Genomic DNA, 26,252 nt, shown 5'->3' with positions numbered 1-26,252 from the left:
TCAAAGCAGGGCTTCTTTAATTGGCTTTGCATAACCCTTTGGATGCAGTGCCAGGAACAGAGTAGTAAACCAGAGATATAGTAATTGGTTGAGCAAGTTGTTCATATTTCTTACAGATTGAACTAGAAGTATTTGTGAAAGAAGTTTAACAGTATCTCAGCAATATATTTATGAGACAAAGGAGCAGAATTAAGCCATTTGGCCCATTGAGTCTGCTCCACCATTCAATCATGACTGATTTCTTTTTCCCTCTCAACCCCATTCTCCTGCCTTCTCACTGTAACCTTTGACGCCCTCACTAATGAAGAACCGACCAACCTCTGCTTTAAATATACCCAATTTATGCTAAAGCCTTAAATGGATTTTAGCTATCTTGTCGAGCCCATACATGCATGTGTTTAGAATTCGGTGGGATTGTTTTTATAACAACAAAAAATGCAATTTCATATGAGGAAGGGAAAGAAGACCCATTACACATTCCCATGCTTAACAGTTATTGTGTCTTTTTTAACATGTGACCAGATGGGAAATGTCATTGTGTGGTATTTGTATTAACATATTCTGAGTTGCAGCTGCTGTCAAAAGAAGTTTATGTGGGAAATAAAACAGAAAATGCTAGAACAACTCATCAGATTAGTCAGAACTGTGATGAGAGAAGCAGAGACAGCATTATCAAAGGCTTCTGTTGAAAAGTCTTCAACATGAAGTGCTGACCCTGTTTTTTTCTCCCTACAGGTCAGCCTGATCAGCTGAGAACATTCAGCATGGGTAGTACTAGAATCTGCTTTCAAATCAGAGTAAGTATTTTGCTTTAAAAAAAATTAGTCACTCCTGCAAATATTACGCAAGCATTTTTTGAAGTATTTTATTTCATCTCACGTCAGATTACCTTGAACATGTGTAAGTGCAGTAAAGGTATATAAAGAAAAAATACTAGTTCTTTCTAAGACATCAGAATTTCATGTGTGCTATTAGGTTTTTGTGGACGATTTAAAAAATAGGAACACAGACATTTTTCTTCCATTTAATCCATGAAATTCATGGCTTCTTGATCTATACCTCTATATCAAGAGATAAGGGAATCTAGTAGAGCTGTTTTGGAGGAAATTCATATTACCAGGGAGGAGGTATTTACAGCTATACAGCACATTAAGGTGGATAAATCCCTAGGGCCTGACCAAGTGAATCCTCGGACTTTATGGGAGGCTAAGAAGAAATTACAGTGGCCCTTGCAGAGATATTTGCCTCATCATTAGCCACTGATGAAGTTCCCCAACACTGGAAGGTGGCTAATGTTGTTCCGTTGTTGAAGAAGGGTAGCAAGGACAAGCCAGGGAACTACAGGCCGGTGAGCCTGACATCAGTAGTGGGGAGGTTACTGGAGGGAATTCTGAGGTTCAGAATCTATCAGCATTTGGATAGACAGAGTCTGATTAGGTGGAGTCAGCATGGCTTTGTGTGTGAAAAATCATGCTTGACGAACCTTTTAGTGTTTTTTGAAGAGTTAACCAAAAAGGTAGGTGAGGGTAGGCCAGCGGATTTGTCCATTTGGACTTTAGCAAGGCCTTCGACAAGGTCCCGCATGGTAGGCTGGTCTGGAAGGTTAGTTCCCATAGAATACAGGGAGAGATAGTTAGGTGGATTCAAAATTATCTCGGAGGTAGGAAGCAGAGGGTGTTGGTTGAAGGCTGTTTTTCAGAATGGAGGCCAATGACTAGTGGTGTGCCAAAGGGGTCGGTATTGGGACCCTTGTTATTCGTTATTTATATTAATGATTTGGATGCGAATACATAAGGCTTGACCAGTAAGTTTGCGGATGACACAAAATTGGGAGGTGTTGATAGTGAAGAAGGCTACAGGGGGATCTTGATCAGTTAGGGAAGTGGGTCGAGGAGTGGGAAATGGATCTCAATACAGATAAGTGTGAGGTGATGCATTTTGGAAAGTCAAACCAGCTTAGGACTTAAACTATGAATGGTAAGGGACTAGAGGGTGTAATAGAACAGAGGGAGCTCAGAGTATAAGTGCATAGTTCATTGAAAGTGGCATCACAGGTGGACAGGGTGGTGAAAAAGACATTTAGCACACATATAGTCAGGGCCTTGAGTATAGCAGTTGGGATACTATGTTGCAGTTGTATACAGTAAGTTGTTGGTGACGCTGCACTTGGAGTACAATGTCCAGTTTTGGTCACGCTGTTATAGGAAAGATGTGGTTAAACTGGAAAGAGTGCAGAAAAGATTTACGAGGAAGTTGCCAGGACTAGAAGGCCTGAGTTATAGGGAGAGGTTGGCCAGGCTAGGTCTTTATTCCTTGGAACATAGGAGAATGAGGGGCGACCTTACAGAAATGTTTAAGATTGTGAGAGGCGTAGAGAAGGTGGATGACAACAGTCTTTTCCCCAGGGTAGGGCAGTCCAAAACTAGGGGGCATAGATTTAGGGTGAGAGGGGAAAGATTTAAAAGAGACCTTAGGGGGCAACTTTTTCATACAGAGGATGATGAGTATATGGAACGAGCTTCCAGAGGAAGTGGTTGAGGCAGGTACAATAGTATAATTTATGAAGCACTTGGATAGGTACGTGGAGGGGTGGGGCTTAGAGGGATATGGGCCAAATGCAGGAAATTTGGACTAGCTGGGTGGGCACCATGGTTGGCATGGACTCGTTGGGCCGAAGGCCCTGTATCCATGCCGTGTTGCTCTATGATTCTAAACTTGCTAGTGAGAAACTTCAATAGATTTTTTATTTTTTCACTTCATATTATTTGAGAATTACACAAGGAGCAGATAGATGTCAGCCGTAAAACAGAATTTTAATGCCATGTGACTAAATGTGAAAAGATCCATTTTCTCTCCATTTGATAAGCAGGCAGAAAATAAATTGCAATGTTTGTTACAACATTTGCGCGACTGAACTGTTGATTGATCATTCACTAGAATGGTCATACATTCGAAGCAGCAACTCTCCTAATGTTATGTAATTGTCGTAAAGTCTTAAATCTCTCTTAAATTTTTAACAGACCATATCAAGTTTACAGATTTCAACACCAAACTTGACAAGTATTAAAGTTTTAGATCACATGACACAATTCAAGCTTAATATCTGATAGCCCTGATATTGAGACTGCACTATAATATGTATGTGATATTTAACATCTACCACTCACTCTAATACCTATTTATATTCTCTGGAAGTATGGTTTTCCTTGCCATTGTTCAACACCACCAAGAGGTGAATTTTGTTCTCTTAGGGATATCCTCATGGAGTTCCACTTAATCAAGACATTAAGAGGACAGGGATGCACAGATCTATGCACAAACACTTGCAAGAGCTCCCTTTGCTTGGGCATCTTGGAGCTGTAAAGTGATGTCTTGCATGTATATTTGTGGAGTAAATTTCCAGATGCCCTTTTGGTAAGAACATTACTTTTTGTTGGAATTGTGCAGATTAAGCAGATCATGAAGTCGAGCATCAAGTAATGTTATTTTGAAGCATAATGCCTCATCCAATGGTCTTTCTTAACTTCACACAGCTGAACATATGTTCAGCAGCTAGAAAGATTCCCCTTGACAGTACTAGTTAAAATAATCATCAACTCCTTACAGGTTAATCATTGATTGATTATATCTAGCTTGAACCTACAAATGTTTCCTATTTTCTATAATTGTTCCAAGTCACAATAGTCTACAGGGAATCTAATGGCAGGGCTGAAGTATATTTTGCTGATTTCATGCAGTAGAAACTCATCCTTGGTCATTTTGCCAAACATGCCACATGGCTATGCATTGTACTCAGCTTCTGAAATGTGGAGATTGGAGACACATGTTGATTAGCTTGCTATATACTGAAGTAATAATTCCATCAGTATTAAACCTCTTTGTCTTCACAGTTAGCCCCACACCTGTGGACTGCAATGTTCTTCATCTGATGCATATTCAGCTTCAGCTACCTCTGTCTTCTGTAGTAATTTATATAATTTCTCCATTGGGGATAGTGCCTCCATTTGTTAATTTTAGCATTTAAGAGTAGATACAATTTTAAAGCAGATGACTTCTTTGATAAATACAGTAGGAACATATACCCCACAATCTGCAGATTAACGTATCTAAGAACTCAACACTAGCAACTGCTTGGAGTCTTCTTATATCATTCATCATAATGATAGCTGAAACTTGCCAGATACAGGAGATGGATTTTTAATGTTGTGTCCTTGCAGTCACAAGCAGTTTCTGATGCTGAGCTGGTCTCATTGTTACAGTGAGTAACAGGAATAAGAATATTTAAATTTGTTTACACTCTTCATTTGAATGTTTTTCCCCCAAGGGTGATTTTTGATGATCCTTTTCTCAATGTAATAATTTTATGAGATGAAAATAAACACAATTTTAATATATGTCATCTCACACCATTGATACTAGAAGTTAAATGAATGATCACTCGGATACTTTGAAGTCAATTGAAATCCCAAGGGCACTTTATGAACATTCTGAAAATCAAAAAAAAAACTGCAGATGCTGGAAATCTGAAATAAAAACAGAAAATGCTCAGCCTCTGTGGAGAGAGAAAATGAATTAATGTTTCAGGATTACCAGCATTTACTTTTTCTATTTGTAAACATTCTTCATCCTCTGCCATTCACTCCCCTGTTCTCCCTTCATCATGTAAATACTTCATTTTCCTTATGTCAATAATGAATGTAGTCAATATGGCTAACCAAAGAGCTAAGTTTAACCTGTTCAAAGCAAGCAACTATCCATCTTGCTCTCTCAAGTGGAAGTCACAAGGATTTCATTCTTCCTAGATATGACACTGACCATCACATTTTTAATGCTGCTCAATTTGACCAACTCAGCATATGTGGAATCAAATGTGAAACATTCTGGTCACTATGGCTCCATGACATTCCAGGTATTAGATTCATTATTCTCCTGATCTTTCAGGCCAGTGAGCGGTCTTAATATGCAAACATAAGAGACTGCAGATGCTGGAATCTGGAGCAACACATAAAAAGCTGGAGGAACTCAGCGGGTCAGGCAGCATCTTTGCAGGGAAATGGACAATCAACATTTCAGGTCGTGACCCTTCATCTGGACTCCAGATGAAGGGTCCAGATGGAGGGTCTCAACCCAAACTGTGGACTGTCCACTTCCATCCATAGATGTTGCCTGCATCTTAATATCTTGAAATTAAGACTGATGTCAGAATGATGTTGTCTGAAAATTGGTGAAATCGTATTAAAAGCCATGATCTGTGATTTCAATGGACTCAGACGTGTTTACTTTGAAAATGTTAGCACTTAATTTGAAATAAGGAATTTAAAAGCAATTCCTTAATCAATTGTTTGTTATCGTTTGTGTAGTGCAATTTTAAGCCTTTGTAAATAAATCAGGACAAAAAATTATTGTAATTTTGAACCTTGTTTCAGTGTGGAAATACTTTTAATTCTGTAAATTAGTAAGAATTTGTGTCCTAGCCAGAATTTTCTTATGCTTCTTTCTGGCTGACCTCATTCTGTGATTGTAAACATATTAGAGGACTCATCTGGTGCACAACTGTCCATTGTAAGAGATGGAAAATTACAAATGTTTGCATTCCTTTTTATTTCAATTTAAAGTAATAGCTCAGGGCTACCAAGTATCTTGTTAATCCATACATCTATTTGCAGTAATTGTCTTTTCCTACATTAAAGTAATAGCATATAGGCAGAAAGAAGAACATTGGGTGAGATTGTGTTGACCCAGTGCCCTGCTCAGAATCAAAGCCTAGAGCTCCCCTCACTGCAGTCCCCTCCCCACCCTGCTGACCAACACCTGCACTTACCTGGGCCAGATGCAGAAATTTTAAATTTAAATTAAATTTTATTTACAGCGTGGTAACAGGCCCTTCCGGTCCAATGAGTCCGCGCCGCCCATTTTAAACCCAAGTTAACCTACCCCTACGTCTTTGGAATGTGGGAGGAAACCGGAGTACCCAGAGGAAACCCACGCAGACATGGGAGAACGTACAAACTCCTTACAGACAGCGACGGGAATCGAACCCCGATCACTGGTGCTGTAATAGCGTCGCACTAACCGTTATGCTACCGTGTCGCCCTCCCGTTCCGTGAGATCAAACTCACTGGCCCGCCACACAATGGAGTCCAATAAAATGGTACAGACAGCTGTGCTGTGTAGAGGCCCTACCTCTGAAAGCTGAAAAAGCTGGGATAGGATTTTACTGGCAGTGAAAGCTGTCATTGATTTTTAAGATTTCTAAGTGTCTTGAAAATTGCCTCTGAATATTTAAAGTTGAAATAAATAATTATAAAGATGATTAACTAGAACACATAAAGATACCTAACAAGTACTAAAAATACTAAATTAAGATAAAATAACATGCAAAAAAAGTAAAATATCTTCCCTTGCCTCCTAATCCATTGCCTTGAAATCAGTGGGATCCCAGAACCTACACCACATTTGACCTGGTGGGTGACATGAGAGGTAATTCCCTGGTGCAATGCTGTGGACTCCCAGCAAGACTGGACTCTCCCACTGGACTACATGCGGAACTGATGGACTTGGTCTTTTCAATTTGTTGGTATTACCCGGAAATTTTGAGCTTCCTGGTGAACATGCAGAAATCCATCACTTTGTTCAGTTTCAATAGCTGAATGTTAGCCTTTCCAGTCAGAACCATCAGAAGATGTTAGTGTAATCTTTATCCCTACAGCATTTAGCAAATCTCATATTGAAGGCAACATTGCAAACTTGTCAAAAATTGTCCTTGTTTGACAGAGATGCGAAATGATATGAATGAAATGGAAGAACTATCAAATAAGTCTTGACGTTTGCCTTGATATTAATCGTACTCTGTTGATTCTTGGATGAGAATGATTTGATCTAAGCTCAAAAATGTGAGCACAGGAGACCCTGAGCACTGGTACAAAATGGTTGCCACTTCAACAGTTGCCACTTGATCCAATTAAACCGGATTCTTGATCCAATTCCTGTATATCCTGTATATATGGTCCAAACACATTAACCTTTGACATATTTATTAAATCAGCAATGTTACATTTTAAAAGAAGATCTCTCAGTTTTGGTGACAAAAATATAAAAGTGATATAATTTTAATGGAAAAATCTTTCCCCAGACTATATCCATATACTGTATAGAAGTCCCATCATGCATGACTATCTAGGTAACACGCTGCTGAATTGATCATTAAACAGTTCAGTAATTCTGAAATGATTAAAAATGACTGGAAAAATATCTAGATATTCTGTTGTTTTTCAGATCAATTTGCATTTATATATCTCCTTTAATGCAATAAACCATCCCAAAATGATTATTATGAGCATTTTCAAACAAAATTTGAGACCAAGGCATTTACGATAATATTAGGACAGATGAACAAAAGCTTCTTCAAAGAGATAGATTTTAAGGACATCCTAAGGAAGGGGATATAGAGGCAGGTGCACTTAGGGAGGGAGTTACAAAACTTAGATAGCCTAATGCACAGCTTAAAAAAACTGAAGAGAAAGAATATGGCTGAAGTCATCTAGTTTTTTTTATAGTATTTTCTCATCTCTCAAGATCTTTGACACTGGTCTCATTTTTGCATTAATTTCTCCTCAATGCTAATGCTTTCCATGGCCACTTTGTGCTGCAACAATGGTCATTTCTGGCCATAACATCAGTTTTAAAATCAGTGGGGCTAAATTGGATAGCCCAAACAAATTGGCAAAAGGGTTTTTAATGCCAGATTATGCTGTAATGCAGGCTAGCTTGTGTTCTTTATGGTGCTGCAATTTGTTATGATATCTGTGTACTCTTTGTGTTCATATTGTTACCTGCTAGCCCCACTTAAACATTACCCTTTGGAATCATTGTTTGAGCATATTATTGATCTGCTCTGTCAGACATTTTGTGTCATCTTGGCTCTTGTGAACTCCATATGTCTGCATGGTTTGCAGGTCAGTCAGGACCCATGTTCTCAGTGGATAATTCTTGTTGCTCAGTAGTCTTTGGTTTCCTGTGGCAGCTGAAACACAGTTGGCCCAGCAGACTAACACAGAGTGTACATGCTGGGCATTGACCTGCACAATGCAATGTGCATGACCACGCAGCAATTGCACATTCACAAAGGGGAATCTCTTTCAGTCATGTTACATGGCAGGATTCATATGCTGATTAGCTAAAGCACTCAATATGCAGTTGATGCTGCCCCATGTACTGGCAAACCAACAAGCTTGGCCTACCTGCTATTGCTTTGCAAGGAGCAATGAAATGAAGTTTCCTCTTTCAATAGAGAAGCTCCATGCACTGCAAACTGCAGTCATTAATATCTCCAATATCACCCTCGACAGGGCTAGAATAATGAAAGTTCATGTCCACAGGCACCTTGATGGTCATTGGTACTTCTATGCAAAATGAAATGTTGTGAGTTAGAAATTTGGTTTGGAAGAGTTACTCCGTGTGGGCTTTTGCTTTTTCATAATGGTCACAGAGATTTTTCAGACGAAGCATGCAGTATTGGTTTAGTAGCCTCGTTCTCTTGCAATCATGATATCTACAACTGCAAACCCAGTCTATATATTTCAATAAGAAGCGCCTTAACTTCTAACATTTTGGCAGATTTTGGGCAGGGTGTCAAGCGCAACATCCTGTTTATAAGTTCCATAAAGTACAGCATGTCTCTTTATAAAAGTAACACAGAATCATTTCAGCAATACAGTGAACTACTTTGTTAGGTGAAGCAGTGGTGGAGTGGAGTTTGGTTCATATAGCTCACAATCAAAGCCAAACAACAAATATTTAATACGGATCTATTTTGGAACAGTTAGTGTTTTAACATCCTTTTGAATGAATATACTACCCTTATGAGGAAGCTAAAGCTTTCGGCAATAATGTATCACAGCTGAGCATTTGGCATATTGGCAACATTATCAAAAAGATGCTATCATTTTGGGTTTTTTTAAGGAAGCTCACAACAAATAACTCATGTAATTTATGGATTTCCTGCAACAGATTTTATTAATAGAAGTCCACAATAAATGTAAAGCTGATGGAGGGAAAGAAGAAATAATCATTTCCCACAATTACAGTCATAGAATTTCCCATGCATGCTGTTTTTAAAAGTGAAAAGCATACAATGGTTCCTCCACTTGTGCAAATACCATTGGTTTGGAGCAGGACTAACCAAACATGTTATGGTGCTTAAACAGAAAATGCTAAAAATACTCAACTGGTCGTGCAGCATCTGTGCAAAGAGAAAGAAAATTAAAGTTGCTGGTCTGCAACCCTTTGTCAGGTTTTAAGTAAGTGCAAATAATTTAATCTGTTTAATTTTCTGCACCTACAGCTGTCTCCTCTGCCTTAAGGAGACCTTTTGCTGTTTACATCCACATGTCTACAAGCATAATCAGGAGCTTCTAGTCATTTACCATTTTAAGTCCCTGCCACCACACTGGCTTCTTTATTCTTGGTCTCTTAGATTAGTCCCACAAAGCTCAATAGATGTTTGAAGGAAACGCCTCATCCTTTAACTAAGCACATTGTAGTCTACTGAACTCCACATTATTCCAGATCATATTTATTGCTCCCATTTTTTAGTAGTTGTTGCTTGTGATTCTACTCTTGCTAATCCCACCTCCTTCAGACCCATCTGCTGTGTTCTCAGTTATCATAATACTTTTGCCATTTAGTCATTCCTGCCTTCCAATGGATCACAGACCTTTCCATTTCTAATACTATCCCCTCCCCTTTCCCTGCACTGTTCTTGTTCAAAACCTTTTCCAATAATGATGAAAACTGAGAGACTGGAGATGTTAATTCTGTATCTCTCTTCATAAATATTCACAGATTTCCAGCATCTGTTGGACTTTGTCTTTAATCAGGTTAATACTCTTGAGGGTTTTGTGCCAAATATTCTTGTTGTGCATTTTGGTATCAGTTTGCATATAGCTCAAATAACTAATATAAACTTGGTGTTTTCTTTTACCTTCTGGAAAGAATCCTATTCAGGTTTCTTATATGTGTGGAATCTCAAACAGGAGAAATGTGAAATGTAACACAGACAGATCTTGGTCATCTGGGACTAATGGGGTGAATTTCTGGGATAACTTGCGAGGAGTCATGGGTTACAGATGATTGGCAGCATACGCAAACACATTTAAAAGTTCCTCATCACATTTAAGTGGAGCCTAGGGATGACAGAATTTCATTTTTTGAAATATTAAAAAAACACACAAGCAATGAATATGCCTCCTCAGCTCTGAATATGGGAACAGCATAATTTATATATTGACGTCAATGTTGCTGACACTGATATAATGATAGATATATTATTAAAACCAGTGGAAAACCTTACAGCACATTAGGTACACTAGCAGCAGGAAAATTAAAGAGGCAACTGAAATGATTACTCATGACAGAGATACGTTATTGAATGAAAACCAAGAAGAAGTGTTCTTTATATGGTCATAAATAACTGGAGATATGTCTATTGAACTTGGAAACAAGAGCAACAAACTCAATAATATGACTTCAGTGTCATGTGTTCACTAAGTTATATAGTCCTTGCATTAATTATCCTCATTTCATCTTCAGTCACATACTTATTGGTAAAAAGTTGAGCATTTAATTAATTTGTGATTGATTGTTAACAAGCTCTGCATTAAGAGAAATTCCAAAAAGAAAACTGCAAATGTTGGAAATCTGTAATAAAAACAGAAAATGCTGTAAATACTCACCTGGTTAGGCAGCATCTTTGGAAACAGAAACTGAGTTTCAGACTGGAGATTCAGTGTCTAAAGTTACTGCCGTAGGATCTTTGACCTGAAGCATTAACTCTGTTTCTCTATCCGAAGGTACTGCCTGACTTCCGGCATTTTCTGTTTTCATTCCACAGTGTACAATTTTTCACACATCTTCTATAACACACAGTATTCTCAAACAAGACAGCTTTGTGAAAAACACTATGATGCTGGAGGAACTCAGCAGGCAGCATCCATGGAGAAAAGCAGGCAGTTAGCGTTTCGGGTCAGGACCCTTCTTCAGGACTGAAGATAGGAAAAGGGGAAGCCCAATATATAGGAGGGAAGAGCAGAGCAGTGATAGGTGGACAAAAGAGGGGAGGCGGGGTGGGCACAAGGTGGTGATAGGTAGATGCAGGTAAGAGATAGTGAGAGGAAGGTGCAGGGGAGGAGGGGAGAGCAGATCCACCAGGGGATGGATCAAAGGTAAGGAGACAGAGGGAAAAAAAGGGGTAGAAAAAAGAGAGATAGGCTAGGAAAAGGAAGAAGAGGAGAAACATTCCAGCATCTGCAGTCCTTTGTTTCTCCAAGTGGTTATCTCATCAGAGATCTACCTTCCTTAGGTATGTTTTTAGACTCACAGGGATCACTTCATGAGCTGGTATTCACAGAATGGTAAGAGGCTAACAAAGAGTTGATTGTCTTCCCTACCGCACCGTTAACCCCAGTCACACAACTGGCCACCAAAAGCACCTGCTTCAGCCAATAGTGCCCTTTCCACAATGCACAGTGGGCTCTGATGGCTATTTTAAGACTGAACTGTTCAGAGTGTGTACTATGATTTTCAGGATGCAAATGATTTTCAGGATGCAAAATGCAAGTTTGCACCTCTTACTTTAAAACAATCATTCATCACCACCCCGACCCCATCCACTACCACTCATCACAACTTCGCCCTTGTTTTTTTTTCTCTTTTTTCAGCAAGTAAAGAATTAACGGTGGCACTGCAACTGTGCTCCAGTCAAACCTCAGGTTGTTGCCTTGCTAAGCCAGCTCCCATAATGGCTTTTGTTAAGTTTGCCAAGGAGTTAGTAGGATGCCACAGCAATCCAGCAATCAGTTCTCCAACAAATTACTAGGGAAGCTGCAGCCCCACACCAGAGTAGTAGCAGTGGTTTCATAAAACAGAAACCTGCTCTGCTCAGAATGAAAGTAATTGCCCTCCCACTGATGCCACTCTGCTAGTGCATTCACTGCGGCCAGAAAGTTAACCAGCAGTGGGGTTCTGATAACAGCCCTGTAGACTGCTGGGTGTTACAGCCCACCAACACATTAGCTGTGCATGTGCTAATGCCTTTGCCAGCCTAGGAATCACCAGAAAACACATGTCACAAAGGTAACATGGATGACATTGTGGAACTGAGTAAACTTCTCTGGTGCAGAAATAACCAATGATATGGCTCAAAATTTTGCACTATTTGAATCTTTAAATTGGAACTGTTAGTGTTGAAGCCTAGATACACTGATAATGTTACTTTCTAAATTTAGTAAAATGTCCTACACACACACACACACACACACACACACACACACACACACACACGTAAAAACGCCCAAAACACAGACAGCTTTGGAATCCAACAAAAGCTTTCCCTTCTCTTCTGATGTAAACACCAACCAAGTTTGAGAGTTAGTGCATGTTAGTTGACCCAGATACCATGTTCAACATACTTTAACCATGTTAACTCTATTCATTGGCCTTCCTACTCCATTCCCATTGTATTAAAGTCCTCATTGACTAGATTGGCAGAAAGTGGTTGAAGTGGATAATTGTGCTCCAAAGCAAACTGTTGCTATAAAAATTAAAGGAATATAATGGCAATGGCAATACAACCTACTGTATGAAGAATGGAAATTCACTGATAAATTTGAGTTCAGGCACTCTCCCCAATTATGCATGTGATCTTACAACATTCTTGTCCGGTTAGATAGTAAATAATAGAAGAAAGTACTGTATATCTCATCAGGAGAGCCCAAAAGACAAATGGTTTCACACAGGAACCTACCCAGTCAAGCATATCTGGAAGAGCAGTGTAAATATTAGAAGGTGAAGTTCCAAATCTTCACAAAGTTTTGGGCAAATAGATCTGAATGTTCTCCTGCACAATATCCATTTTGTGCTAAAATGATCTCACAGACAACAATATGATAACCTTTTTTTCCAAAATTAGTTGAATATTAAATAGTGAAGCTTTATAACATTTGTATTAACTTTACAGTCTGGTGTGTTTCTGCATCAATGTTTTGAGGGTTAACAGACATACAATGCATCCGTGGCAATCCAGCAATGAGTTTGTTCCCTCAACTTGTCCTATGGTGTAATAGGTCTGCATCTGAATAGTGTGGAGAAGCTGATGCCAACACTGTCTGATGTGATCTCATGTTTCCTAGCAATCTAAGGCTGCCTGTCTCTTGATGGCTGTAATTATATATCATCTTTGGATCCTCTATATGCCAGTCGAAATAGGTCTTAATATTCATCAGCAATCAGTGCATGTTACAACATTCAGTTCTTAACCTCTAGGAATCCCTAACTTCAGTGAGACATTGTAAAAATATGGGGAATTTGTACAAGTTGAAAGGTCTATCAGCTATTTTCAGCCAGTGACTATCTCCATTAATTTGGCTGAATCTTTGCAAATCTTTCTTTTGTTCAGCAAGAAGACCATAAATGGTTTAATTTTCTGTTATCTATAGAGACCGATTTCTTGGTTATTTTTGGGCACTGCACTCATTTTATAACAATCCTGTATAAAAACAGAAAATGCTGGAAATACTCAGCAGGTCAGGCTGCACCTATAGGAAGAGAAACAAGTTTCTTTTGTCCCCTTTTCAGTTCTGACGTAGGGGCTCTGACCTGAAACATTAGTTCTGTTTCTCTTCCCAAAGGTATGGCCTGACCTGCATTTTATGTTTTTGTCTTAGGTTTCCAGCATCTTTTTGATTTTCACTTCTAACAATCCCTCCTTCATTTGCTTTTAATGGGGTTAACCCAATGATCCCACAATGATCCCAACATGATCCCACAAATAGCAATGTGATAAATTATTAAAATTATTTAGCCCTGTTGAATGATGTGGAACCAAATTTTTAACATTACATTGAAGACTTGAGCACTGCTCAGCAATCTTTCTCTCCAAAAAACTAATTTTATATGTAGGTTGTTATTCCTTCAAACCATCACCTGTGGCCCAGCTGTGCCATGCTTCCTGCTTAGAAGATTATGAGTTCAAATCCCATTCCAGAGACTTGAATACAAAGATTTAAGGCGAAGCTTGTGTGTGGGTCTGAAGGAACATTGCACTCTTCAAGGTCTTTACTGTCAGATATGTCCAACCTCTTACTATAGGACCACTTCCCATTTCTTCAGGATGTTCAAAGAGCATCCAGAGAAGCTTGGAGTTTGCTTTCAACTCATCCTGCAGTCCACAAACTTGGTTTAAAATGTGTGATCCTGCTTTAAGCAGATCTGACCAAAGAAAATTGCCAGTCAACTGAAAGCAAACCTTGACCCTAAAATCTTGGCCAGCTTCTATGTTTTGGACTCATTTCACACCAGCCACCTAAAACAAAGAAATTAATCCAATAATAAGACACAAGAATGAAAATTCTGTGTCTCCAAACAGTCCAAAGTATTAATTCCAAACAGTAACAAGAATAAAGCTTGAAGGAAGTTAGAATTAAATATTTAAAGCATTGTTAAGTGGCTTATAAAGCACAATTGTTTAAATCAGTCTATTTTTTCATTAAATGTTTACCATGATATACCCTGCTACCCTCTGGAGCACAGGCTGACAACTTTTGCTTCTGACATTATTACCATGTTTGATCCCCAGAATATAACATCTAATAATTTCAGATGAACTTCAATTTATTTTATAATATTAGTCAGTTCCTTCTGGGATTCCTCATGGGTTTGTTTATAAAGATCCTGATACAATCAGACATTCTGAAACAAGACACATGCACAGCCCTTTTGACTGAGACTGTGTGCACAGCTGTCAAAATGTGCGGCAGAATAATATGATTGCATGTAGTGTTAAAAAATAGGAAAGAAAATAACTGCGTTAAGAAGCCCATTTATTGATCCTGGAATGTCAGAAATACTTTAAGCAAATTTTGTACTTTAGCAGTTCAGACAGTGCAGGAAATGAAGCAGCTTGACAGTGCACATAAATTCCCTCAATGGCTCTGATAATGACCAGATTATCTGTTTCATGATGTTCATTGAAGGATAAGTATTGTCCAGATACTGCTGAAAGTCAAGGCTGACACCATAGTGTACTACTGAGAGAGTGCTGCACTGTTGGTGCAAGGTCATAATGAGGTAGATTGTGAGGTCAAGAGTCCATCTTATTGTACTAGGGAACTGTTCAATAGTCTTATAACAGTGAGATAGAAGTTGTCCTTGAGCCTGGTGGTATGTGCTTTCAGGATTTTGTATCTTCTGCCCGATGGGAGGGGGAGAAGAGAGAATGTCCGGAGTGGGTGGGGTCTTTGATTATGCTGGCTGCTTTACCGAGGCAGCGAGAAGTATAGACAGAGTCCATGGAGGGAAGGCTGTCTTCCGTGATGTGCTGAGCTGTGTCCACAACTCTCTGCAGTTTCTTGCAGTCCCGGGCAGAGCAGTTTCCATACCAAGCCGTGATGCATTCAGGTAGATGGTGCATCAATAAAAGTTGGTGAGTGTCAAAAGGGACATGCCAAATTTCTTTAGCCTCCTGAGGAAGTAGAGGCACTGGTGAGTTTTCTTGGCCATGGCGTCTACGTTGGAGCTAATAGTTAAATATATCTACAAGTAGTGTCCTCGTCTGAGTCCTCGAGACTCTGTCAGCAGTACAGATATCCAAGGAATTTTGTTTGCTATAATGAGGGCACCTCCCTCTCCATTCTTGTTTCTCATACAGAAAGTTCAGAAACATTCATTCATTCAGAAACAGTTTCTTCCCCTCTGCCATCAAATTTCTGAATGGTCCATGAACACCCCCTTGTTATTCCTTTCTCTTGCACTATTTATTTTTGTAATTTATAGTAATTTTATGTTTTTGCACTGTACTGCTGCCACTAAACAACAAATTTCACATCATTTAAGTCAATGAAAATAAATCTGATTCTGATTCTGATTCTGAAAGTTGAAAGTTAAAGTAAGTCTTGATGTGGTGGACGTGCAGCGGATGTTTCCTCTTATGGGAGAATCGAGATCTGTGAGTCATTGTTAAAAAATAAGGGTTCACCCATTTAAGACAGAGATGAGGTGAAATTCTTTCTCTGGGTATCCCATATGTTTGGAATTCTATTCCTTAAGAAATGGTGGAAGCAGAATTTTTGAATATTTTTAAGACAGAGGTTGATAGATTCTTGATAAGCAAAGGGGTGATAAGTGACTGAAGGTAGGTACGAATATGGAATTGAAGTTACACTCGTGTCAATCATTTTGAATGGCAAATGAGGCTTGATGGACCAAATGATCTCCTCCTGCTCCTAATTGATATGTTTGCTTGTTCATATGAGTGTCATTTGAAGAATCCTTAGAGCTGACTGGGAGTTTTGTGTGGAAAGAGGTATACAGAAAACAAGATAAAATGAGGATGGAGAGGTGGTTTAAATTTGGGACCATTGTTTTGAGTTAGTTTCAAATGTAGGGATGAAATTTCACATTACCCTCTGTTTAGTTTTATTACTTGGCTTGTTTTTTTCATCTTGGAGGAATCCATGATGCAGGAATATTCCATCTAGCAGGCAATAATTTTTATTGAGAGCAGTGATCCCAAAACCATTATCTGTCTGACAAATAAATTTTAAAACCATGAACTCTCTAATATGAAGCTTAAGTCCAAATGAGCTCCTCATAAGACTGAAATAATCTTGCAGTAATTGTAAATTCCTCATGTTATACACTTCCAGTTCTTTGTCCTTTTCTCCTTCAGGTCAATGATAATTAGTAGGAGGGAAGTGAGCCAAGAGCCAGATTCTTAGCTCTGTTATGCAAGAACAAAATGTTCCAGGGAATGGTTTACTCCCATTACTAAATATAAAGCAACAAATTGATTCAGCAGTAATAAATTACAAAAAGTGTTCAATTTGTTCTTGTTAAGAATAAATACTATAATTTATATATAGACATTGTGTGGATAAAAATACTCAGTAATCTTCTGATCACTCAAGTGATCCTCATATCTTACTTAATACATATTGAGGAATAGTTGTTTTTCTTTGTGGGAAACTGGCAGAGTGTTGAAAAGCAGAGTGGAGAGCTCAGGCTAATACCAAATAGAAATTTGACAATTTTTGTCTCTCTATGTGGCTCACTGCTCCGTTCCTTCTTCACAGGCACCAAAGCACTTGGCCCTGGGAGATAGAGAGGATAACTGTAATCGTGAGGAGCAGGATTGTGGGTTGTATAGCGACAATCCTGCTGTGAATTCAGTGGAAACACTTTTGTCCTTGTTCCAAAGACGTGCAAACCAAAACACTTATTTCTACAAAGGTCACCTGCTAGATTTCCATAAATCCAAGAATTCACTCACTGGTGCTAATCTTTGCCAACAAACTTCATCCATTATTTATCACTTACTTTGTGGAATCTTGTGTTGTCCTTAATAGCTGAGAGCAGAACGATCATTTACATTCAATTTTCATTTCTTCATGAAGTCGAAAACTAAACTAAGGCTTCCTTTTCAAAGATGTTTAGATTCTGGAGGCAAAATGGTAGCTATTTATTTGGAAATGATGTAATAAAAAATAATTTTAGGTCAGATTTTGCAGCAGCAGTCATTCATCACATTTTTCTTTGTGGAGCTCTACTGTGTGCTTATTGGCTGTTGTATATCCCTGGATCACAACAATGACTCCAATTCATTGACTGTGAAGCCCACGAAGCTACTGTGAATGGTGCTATGTAAATGCAATATTTCTCAAACAAAAATATAACTTTCATTAAATGACAATTCCAGCTAAACTTCTTTTAGACTGCACAAAATATGCTCAGGTTAAAATTCTATTAGTTTGACATATTGGAAATGATGGGTCCATTTTTAAAGTAAAATAAGATTTGTTTGAATACAAACCCCATGTGTTACAAGTGTAGATTAATTACATAGGCAATGTATAGTATTTGAAGTTGATTAATCTTGCAAGTTTACTGCACTCAATATGTCGTCTGAATAGTATATCTGAAAAATAAACCTGGAGCATGGTATATATTGATTAGATCAGGCACAAAGAATGTGTTCATTTGAAAGACAATTAGCCAGATATGAAAACATTATATTGAGATATGATATTCTAACCATCTAGATGAGCTATAATGAAGCAGTCAGAGAACTCTAAAAATTAGTAAGTAGCAATAACCTTGATCCCAGCGAATCTAAAATTGCTCTCGGAATTTCATGGAACATCTGAAATGGTGTTCCCACAGGCTCATAAATGACTTTCATTACTATTTATTTAAAAATTAAACTTTAATTCAGTCCTTTGAAAGTGTTCATTTAATTCAGCAGAAACATTGGTTATTTTTTCAGACAGTATATTTGATGAGACTTTTTATCTCCACTGCATTAACATTCTTACTGGCTTCCACAGCTGCTGAAAGACTAATTTGCATGCAGTTGGCTTTCTTTCCTCTTAAATTAATAAAACTTTTCCAATTGTGGCATGAATCAGCACAAAACTTAGCAAATAGCATATCCAGACAGAAGAGACTGCAGATGCTGGAAATCTGGACCAACGAACACAAAATACTAGAGGAACTCATTAGGTAGGGCAGCATCTATGGAGGGAAATGAATAGTTGACGTTTCGGGCTGAGACCCTTCATCAGGACCGGAAAGGAAGAAGGCAGAAGCCAGAATAAAAGGGTAGGGGGAGGGGAGGAGCACGAGCTGGCAGGTGCGCAGCCATTAGCTTTTCCACCAGACTGCAACTCATATTTGACATACAAGAGCTGCAAAATTATTATGTATGATTAGTATCTGCGGAAACTGTTTTATCCAGCCTGTAAGAAAGAAAATAATGTTTTTCACAGCACCTTTCATGAGCCTAGGACTTAACCAAAGAGCTTCACAGCTAAAGAATTGTGTTTTTAAAGGTTAGTTGTCCATTGTCATCTCTGCAGAAGCCAGTTTGCGACAGCAATGATCATTAGTAAATCAGGGTACCCCCTCTTATTCTGATTGTCATTTGTGGAATCGTGGTGCATGAAAATCAGCTTTCATATTTCTTACTTTACAGCAGTGTCTCCTTAAAATAACATCTCAGGTTGTAAAAGAAACTATATAGGAAGCAAGTTTTCTTTTCTCTCTATCTCTTTAAAATTCACCTCATCTCAATGATTGCATTGGTTTATAGCTAATTTTATCTTAAAATGTCTTTTCCTTCCTGAATGAAATGAATGATAGGAAGAGGAAATGGGGATGGAGGAGAACATTAGAATAGATCAAAGAGAAATAAGTTAACTGAAGAGCATCCAAAGGATAATAGAGAAAGGATGAACATAATGTTGTAAAATGAAATTGAATAATGTTTAAGGTAATAGTATTGAATTGTTATGGCAATAGCTATGTCTGCCCTATGTGGTGGGCACTGTACTATTAATACATATTTTTGTATCCCAGTGTCCAAGCTGGAAAGGAATAAAAAAATTGAAACCAAAAGTCAGCTCTGGGCTGAACCACCCAGAAGTGTAATACTGAGTATTGTAAATTTATCATATCAGTGTATAAAATCATGAGGGATAGAGATTGGATGAAAGCACATTGTCTTTTTCCCAAGTAAGGGGACTCTTTAAGACGTGAGGGAGGCAAAAGACAGGAAGTTATAGACTGGTTAGCCTGACCTCAGTGGTTAGTAAGATCTTAGGTCTATTATTAAGGATGAGGTTTCAGGGTACTTGGAAGCACATGATAAAATAGGCTGAAATCAGAATGGTTTCCTTAGGGCAGATATTGCCTGACAAATCTGTTGGAATTCTTTGAGGTAGTAACAAGCAGGATAGACAAAGGAGAGTCATCAGATGTTGTTTACTTGGATTTTCAGAAGGCCTTTGACAAAGTGCCGCACATGAGGCTGCTAAACAAAATAGGAGCCCATGGTATTACAGGAAAGGTACTAGCATGGATAGAAGATTGGCTAACTGACAGAAGGTAAAGAGTGGGAATAAAGGGGGCCTTTTCTGGTTGGCTGCCAGTGACTAGTGATGTTCCACAATGGTCGGTGTTGGGTCCGCTATTTTTCACGTTATATGTTAATATTCTGGATTGTTGGATTTGTGGCCAAGTTTGCAGATGATACAAAGATAAGTGGAGGGGCAGGTAGTGTTGAGGAAGCCGAGAGTCTGCAGAAGGACTTAGACATGTTGTGAGAATGGGCAAAGAAGTGGCAGATGGAATACAGTGTAGGGAAGTGTATGGTCATGCACTTTTTTGAAGGAATAAAGGTGTAGACTGTTTTCTAAATGGGGAGAGAATTCAGAAATTGGAGGTGCAAAGGGACTTGAGAGTCCTAGTGCAGGATTCCCTGAAGGTTAACTTGCAGGTTGAGTCGGTAATAAGGAAGGCAAATGCAACATTAGCATTCATTTTGAGAGAACTAGAATATAAAAGCAAGGATGTAATGCTGAGATTTTATAAGGTGTTGGTCAGACCACATTTGGAGTACTGTGAGCAATTTTGGGCCCCATATCTAAGGAAGGATGTGCTAGCATTGGAGAGGGTTCAGAGGAGGTTTACAAGAGTGATCCCAGGAATGAAAGGGTTAATGTATGAGGAGTGTTTGATGGCTCTGGGCCACTACTCGCTGGAGTTTAGAAGGATGAGGGGGGGGGATCTCATTGAAACCTACCGAATATTAAAAGGCCTGGATAGAGTGGATGTGAAGAGGATGTTTCCAGTAGTGGGAGAGTCTAGGACCAGAGGGCACAGCCTCAGAATAAAAGGACGTCCCTTTAGAACAGAGACGAGGAATTTCTTTAGCCAGAGGGCAGTGAATCTGTGGAATTCATTGCCACAGACGGCTGTGGAGGCCAAGTCATTGGGTATATTTAAAGCAGAGGTTGTTAGGTTCTTGATTAGTAAGGGTGTCAAAGGTTACAGGGAGAATGCAGGAGAATGGGGTTGAAAGGGAAGAATAAATCAATCATGATTGAATGGCAGAGTAGACTCGATGGGCTAAATAGCCTGATTCTGCTCCTGTGTCTTATGGTCTTATGGTCATGGGTTTAAGGTGAGAGGTGAAAGATTTAAAAGGGACTTGAAGGGCAACATCTTCACACAGAGGGTGGTGCATTTATGGAATGAGCTGCCAGAGAAAGTGGTTGAGGCAGGAACAGTAACAACATTTAACAGACATTTGAATAAATATGTAGATAGGAGGGGTTTAGAGGGATATGGGTCAAACTTGAGCAAATGACACCATGGCCGACATGGATGAGTTGGACCAAAAGGCCTGTTTCCATGCTATCTTATTCTATGACTCTATAACTCATTTTTGATCCTCAAATTTATATCTATTTTGCATTGATTAAATCACAACATTTACCCATGTTGTTCGCTCAAAGTGCAACTGCGGACGTTATTGTCCTTTGCATTTTTGCAACATTTGCTTATCCAGAGTCACAAAGGCCACCAAATTGGAATTCTTAAACACAAATTCCTCTTCCAGTGGATGTTTGACTTGAGCCTTGAAGCATGACACTAGACAAGACACCATGCTGTTTTTAATCACATTAACAGATACTGTCAAGACTGTTTATAGAAATGTCTGTTAAAATGTTACAAATGAGAGAAAAATTCTGAAGAAATAACAGCGCTGTGTACTTGAACAATTGGCAGCACTTTTGCTGCTATTTTGAGCTTTGCATAATTTCATTGAATTGGCAATAACAGTCAAATGTTGTCACCCTCAAATACATCAATGTCAATTATCTTTAATAAATTAACACTTCTTAAAGGAAAACTTTTAAATTGCATGGTCTTTCCTTAACTCTTCCTGATGTTTGTTCATTAGTTCCAACTTGGAATAAGTGTTGCATTTCAGATTCCATCTGCTTTGCAAAGCTCGGTCTTAGCAAATCACATTTAAACTGTTAGCCTTCTGTCCTCATGTTTTGTTCCTTCCAGTAGATGATTGCTTCTTGTAATAGAGGCAGAGCCACACAGTGACAACCAAATGGTGCTAAAGTGGTACCACTGAAAAGTTTTCAAAATGTGAGTAAATAATGCCAAGGATTTGTAAAATGATACTCCACTATATGCCCAAAGATCTAAACCTTACCTATTTAAGACTCAGTAAGGTGAAACTTTTCTTGCTCTTCTATAATCGGTCAACCTGATTACTTGATAACAGAGGACATCACTTGATTGCTTTAGTTTTTTTTAATGTGTATCTCATTTCCTTCTCTCAATGAATAAAACTATGTAATAACATACATTCTACGCATGCTGCATCCAAGCAGAAACTTGATAAACAAGTATAAGTAAGAATTAAAGCTATAAAGCAGACTTTATGATCCTACAAAATTCTATAATTGGAGTATATCCACATAAAATTCACTCAATACTTCTGTTGCAACTTGCATTGCAGTGGTCTCCATTAATATAGGCACATAGAACACTATAGCACAGTACAGGTCCTTCAGCCCACAATGTTGTGCCGACATTTTATCCTGCTCTAAGATCTATCTAACTCTTCCCTCCCACATAGCCCCCTATTTTTCTATCATTAATGTGCCTGGTTATTTCTGTGCTGTCCATGCAAGACCGATACCTGCTAACTGGCATCTCAATAGTTCGCCAGGGGATTGTCATGCAATCATTGAGTCATAGAGTCATACAAATGAAAACAGGCCCTTTGGCCCATCATGTCTCTTCTATACATCAGTATAAATAGGTATACTGATATACCTATAGTATACCTATTAAAACTAATCTCATTTTCCACACTCAGCCCTTAGCTTTATATGCTATGGCATATAAATACTTCTTAAGTATTTTGAGAGTACATGCCTCCACCACCCCTTCAAGCAGTGAGTTCCAGGTTTCAACCACCCTCTGGGTGGAAAAATTCTGCCTCATGTCTGCTTTAAATCTCCTACGAATCTTAAACCTATGTTGTTTGGTCATTGACTCCTCTGCTAAGCGGAAAAGCTTCTCACCATCTGTGCCCCTCATAATATTGTATACATCAGTCAGGTCCCCCCTCAGCCTCCTCCGTTCCATGAAAACAAACCAAGCCTATCTGGTCTCTCCTCATCGCTGAAATATTCCATCGCAGGCAATATCCTAATGAACCTCCCCTACATCCTCTCCAAAATGCAATCAATCCTTCCTATAGTGCAGTGACCAGAACTGCACACAGTACTCCAGCTAATGTCTTCTATAGTTGTACCTTAACCTCCCTGCTTTTATATTCAATGCACTGGCTAATGAATTCAAGTATCCCATATGTCTTCCTAACCATCTGATCTACCTGTGGTGCTGCCATCAGGGATCCTTCGATGTGTACACCAAGGTCTCTTGTTCCTCATATTCTCTATGATCTCACCATTGATTGTGTATATTCTATCCTTACTCGTCCTCCCAAGATGAATCACCTCGCATTTTTCACAATTGAACTCCATCTGCCATTTCTCTGCAGCTGAAGATTACCCTCTTTGTTATCAGTCAACACCACCAATTTTCACGTCAAGTACAAATTTACTAATCAAGCCTCCTACATTCACATCATATGTAACAAACACAAGTCCCAACACTGATCTCTGTTGTACACCACTGGTCCATCAACAAAATTCTTTTACAGACGTATGTCACTCATAGTCTAATGATTCATGGCTTCAATAAGTTAAATATCACCACATGTTAGAAAGACTGTTTCTTATGAATACCATTAAGTTCCTACTCCCTGCTCAGTGGTATAGCAGAATAAAGTCAGTTCAATACACTACTGTGTTTTCTGATCTAATCTGGTTACTTCAATCATCTGTACTCCCCGCAGAGCCTACTCATTCTGGATTCTGTTCATCCAGTGTTTCTTTGGCTCTATTTGTGGGCCTTGAGATGCTGCTTTCATTCTTGAAATATGCCCTCAGCTTTTTATAATGATTACTTCGTTTTGATTGTGTTGTTGCATCATGCACAAAATCATGTAAAGTTGTTAAAACACTTAAGCTCTTATAGAAAATAAATTGTGGATGGTTTAGGCCATTTCAGGATAATTTACTGTATATATACAATTCCAGCATGCCTTTTGAAATTTATTATACGTGGTCAAAGATCAGTGGGCAAACATTCCCCAATGGTTTTGTGCAGAGAATTCCACTAGACTTTGAAAAGTTCTGATTGAAAACTGCATATAAAATATTAAAACTGAGGCTACTTTTAGAATTGAATACCAGTAAAAGCTCTACCCATGTTTAACCTGTTAGAATATTTAGTATTTGAACTGAAGATTTTATTGAATGAATCCATACTGCATAAACAAGTTGAAATAAATGACATTAATATTTCATACTGCAGAACATTTTACACAATGCAAAAACTAACTTCTTTCTAACATAAGGTCAGAGGTTGGGATGTTCACTGATGATTGCACAATGTTTAATTCCATTTGCAACTCCTCAGCAAATGAAGTAGTCCATGCCTGCACGCAGCAAAACCTGGACAATATTCAGGCATGGGGTGATAAGTGGCAAGTAACATTTGCACCACATAAGCGCCAGGCAGTAATCATCTTGCTAAAAGTGTCAAACTAATGGTGTTATCATCACTGAGTTTCCCACTGTCAATATCCTGGGGGTCACTATTGACCAGAAACTCAGCTGGACCGGCTACCTAAGTATTGTGGCTACAAGAGCAGTTAAGAAGCTAAGCATCCTCAGTGGATAACTCATCTCCTGAAACCCCAAGGACTTTCCATTATCTGTAAGGCAAAAGTAAAGAACATGAAGGAATATTCTCCACTGGCCTGGATAAGGGAACTTCCAAGACAACTCATGGACAAAGCAGTGCACTTCATTGAACACCACCCCCCACTTAAAATATTCATTCCGATCATCAGCAGGGTACAGTGTCTACAATGTGTATCTACATCTACAACATGCACTGCAGCTAAGCTACTCTGACAGCACTTTCCAATCTGCAACCTCTACTGCCCAGGACAGAGGAACATCACCATCTGCAAGTTCCCCTCCAAGTCGCACAACATCCTAACTTTATGGAAACCTGGCAAACTCTCAGGTAAGATGAAATCATAGAACTTTGTCACTGACAGCTATCTTCCTTCAAGTGCCGTAACTAAACACGAAGCCAGGATTCAAAGGCAAAATACTGCAGATGCTGGCAATCTGAAATAAAAAGAGAAAACATTGGTAATACTCAGCAGCCCAGGGGATGTAGAGAGCATCTGAACTATTCTCTCTCTCTCTCTCTCTCTCTCTCTCTCTCTCTCTCTCTCTCTCTCTCTCTCACTCTCTCTCTCTGCCCCTCTCACTCCCTCTCCCTTTCTCCCTCTCTCCCTCTCTCCCTCCCTCCCTCTCTCCCTCCCTCCTGCTGGCATGCTGAGCATTGCTGTTTTTCATGAGGAAATTATGTTGAATATTCATACTTATGATTTTTGCAATATACAAATATTTTTTCAAGAATAATTTTGAGCTTCAAATGTAATAATTTCATATTTTATATCTGAGTGCACTCTTCCCTTGTAAGTGGCATTGGACTCTCACTAGTTCCTATCTGAGAGCAGAAGTAAATGCACAATCTAAATCTGAAAAATAAATCCAGTTTTACTTGCATAGTGAATTGATAAAGAAAATTACAAATATTCTGTATTTCTTCACCCATTTTTAAATATTCAATACATATTGGAAAATATATCTTGTTTTCTAAAGGGGAAATATTTCTTCTTATTTGTATGGAAAGTGCAGTGTCAATTTTCCTTTATGGGGATTTGATGAATTGCTGCCATTGATTGGTTCAAGTTCAAGTTTATTGTCATTGACATATATACCCAGGGTAATAAATGCCATGAAAATCAGCTTTTTGCAGCAGCAGGACAGTACATGACAAACATGTTTACATAAATTATACATAACTTACATGACAAAATAAACATAACAACATTGGTGTAAGTTGAGGGAGAGAAAAGAAATAAAGTCTGAGGTAGTGTTTAGATTTTTCAGTTTGTTCAAGAACCTGATGGCAGTGGGGAAGAAGCTATTGTTGAACCTTGAGGTGTAGACACAGCAGGTGTTATCTCAATGTTGGGTGGCAATGGAAGTTCCAGAGTAAAAGTGGTAAATGTTGCAAATGGTCAGCAGCTCAGGCAACAACTGTGGAGAGAGAAAGATTTAATGTTCCCAGTTGATGCCCTTTCATCAGCTCTGATGAAGATGTCAGTTCCGAAAAAAGTCATTGAGTTGAAGCATTAACTCTGTTCTTCTCTACACAGATCCTGCATAACCTGCAAA

The sequence above is a fragment of the Pristis pectinata genome, chromosome 4 (assembly GCF_009764475.1).
Source record: "Pristis pectinata isolate sPriPec2 chromosome 4, sPriPec2.1.pri, whole genome shotgun sequence".
Classification (NCBI taxonomy): Eukaryota; Metazoa; Chordata; class Chondrichthyes; order Rhinopristiformes; family Pristidae; genus Pristis; species Pristis pectinata.
The sequence above is the reverse complement of the archived record's forward strand: the minus strand, read 5'-3'. Positions refer to the sequence as shown.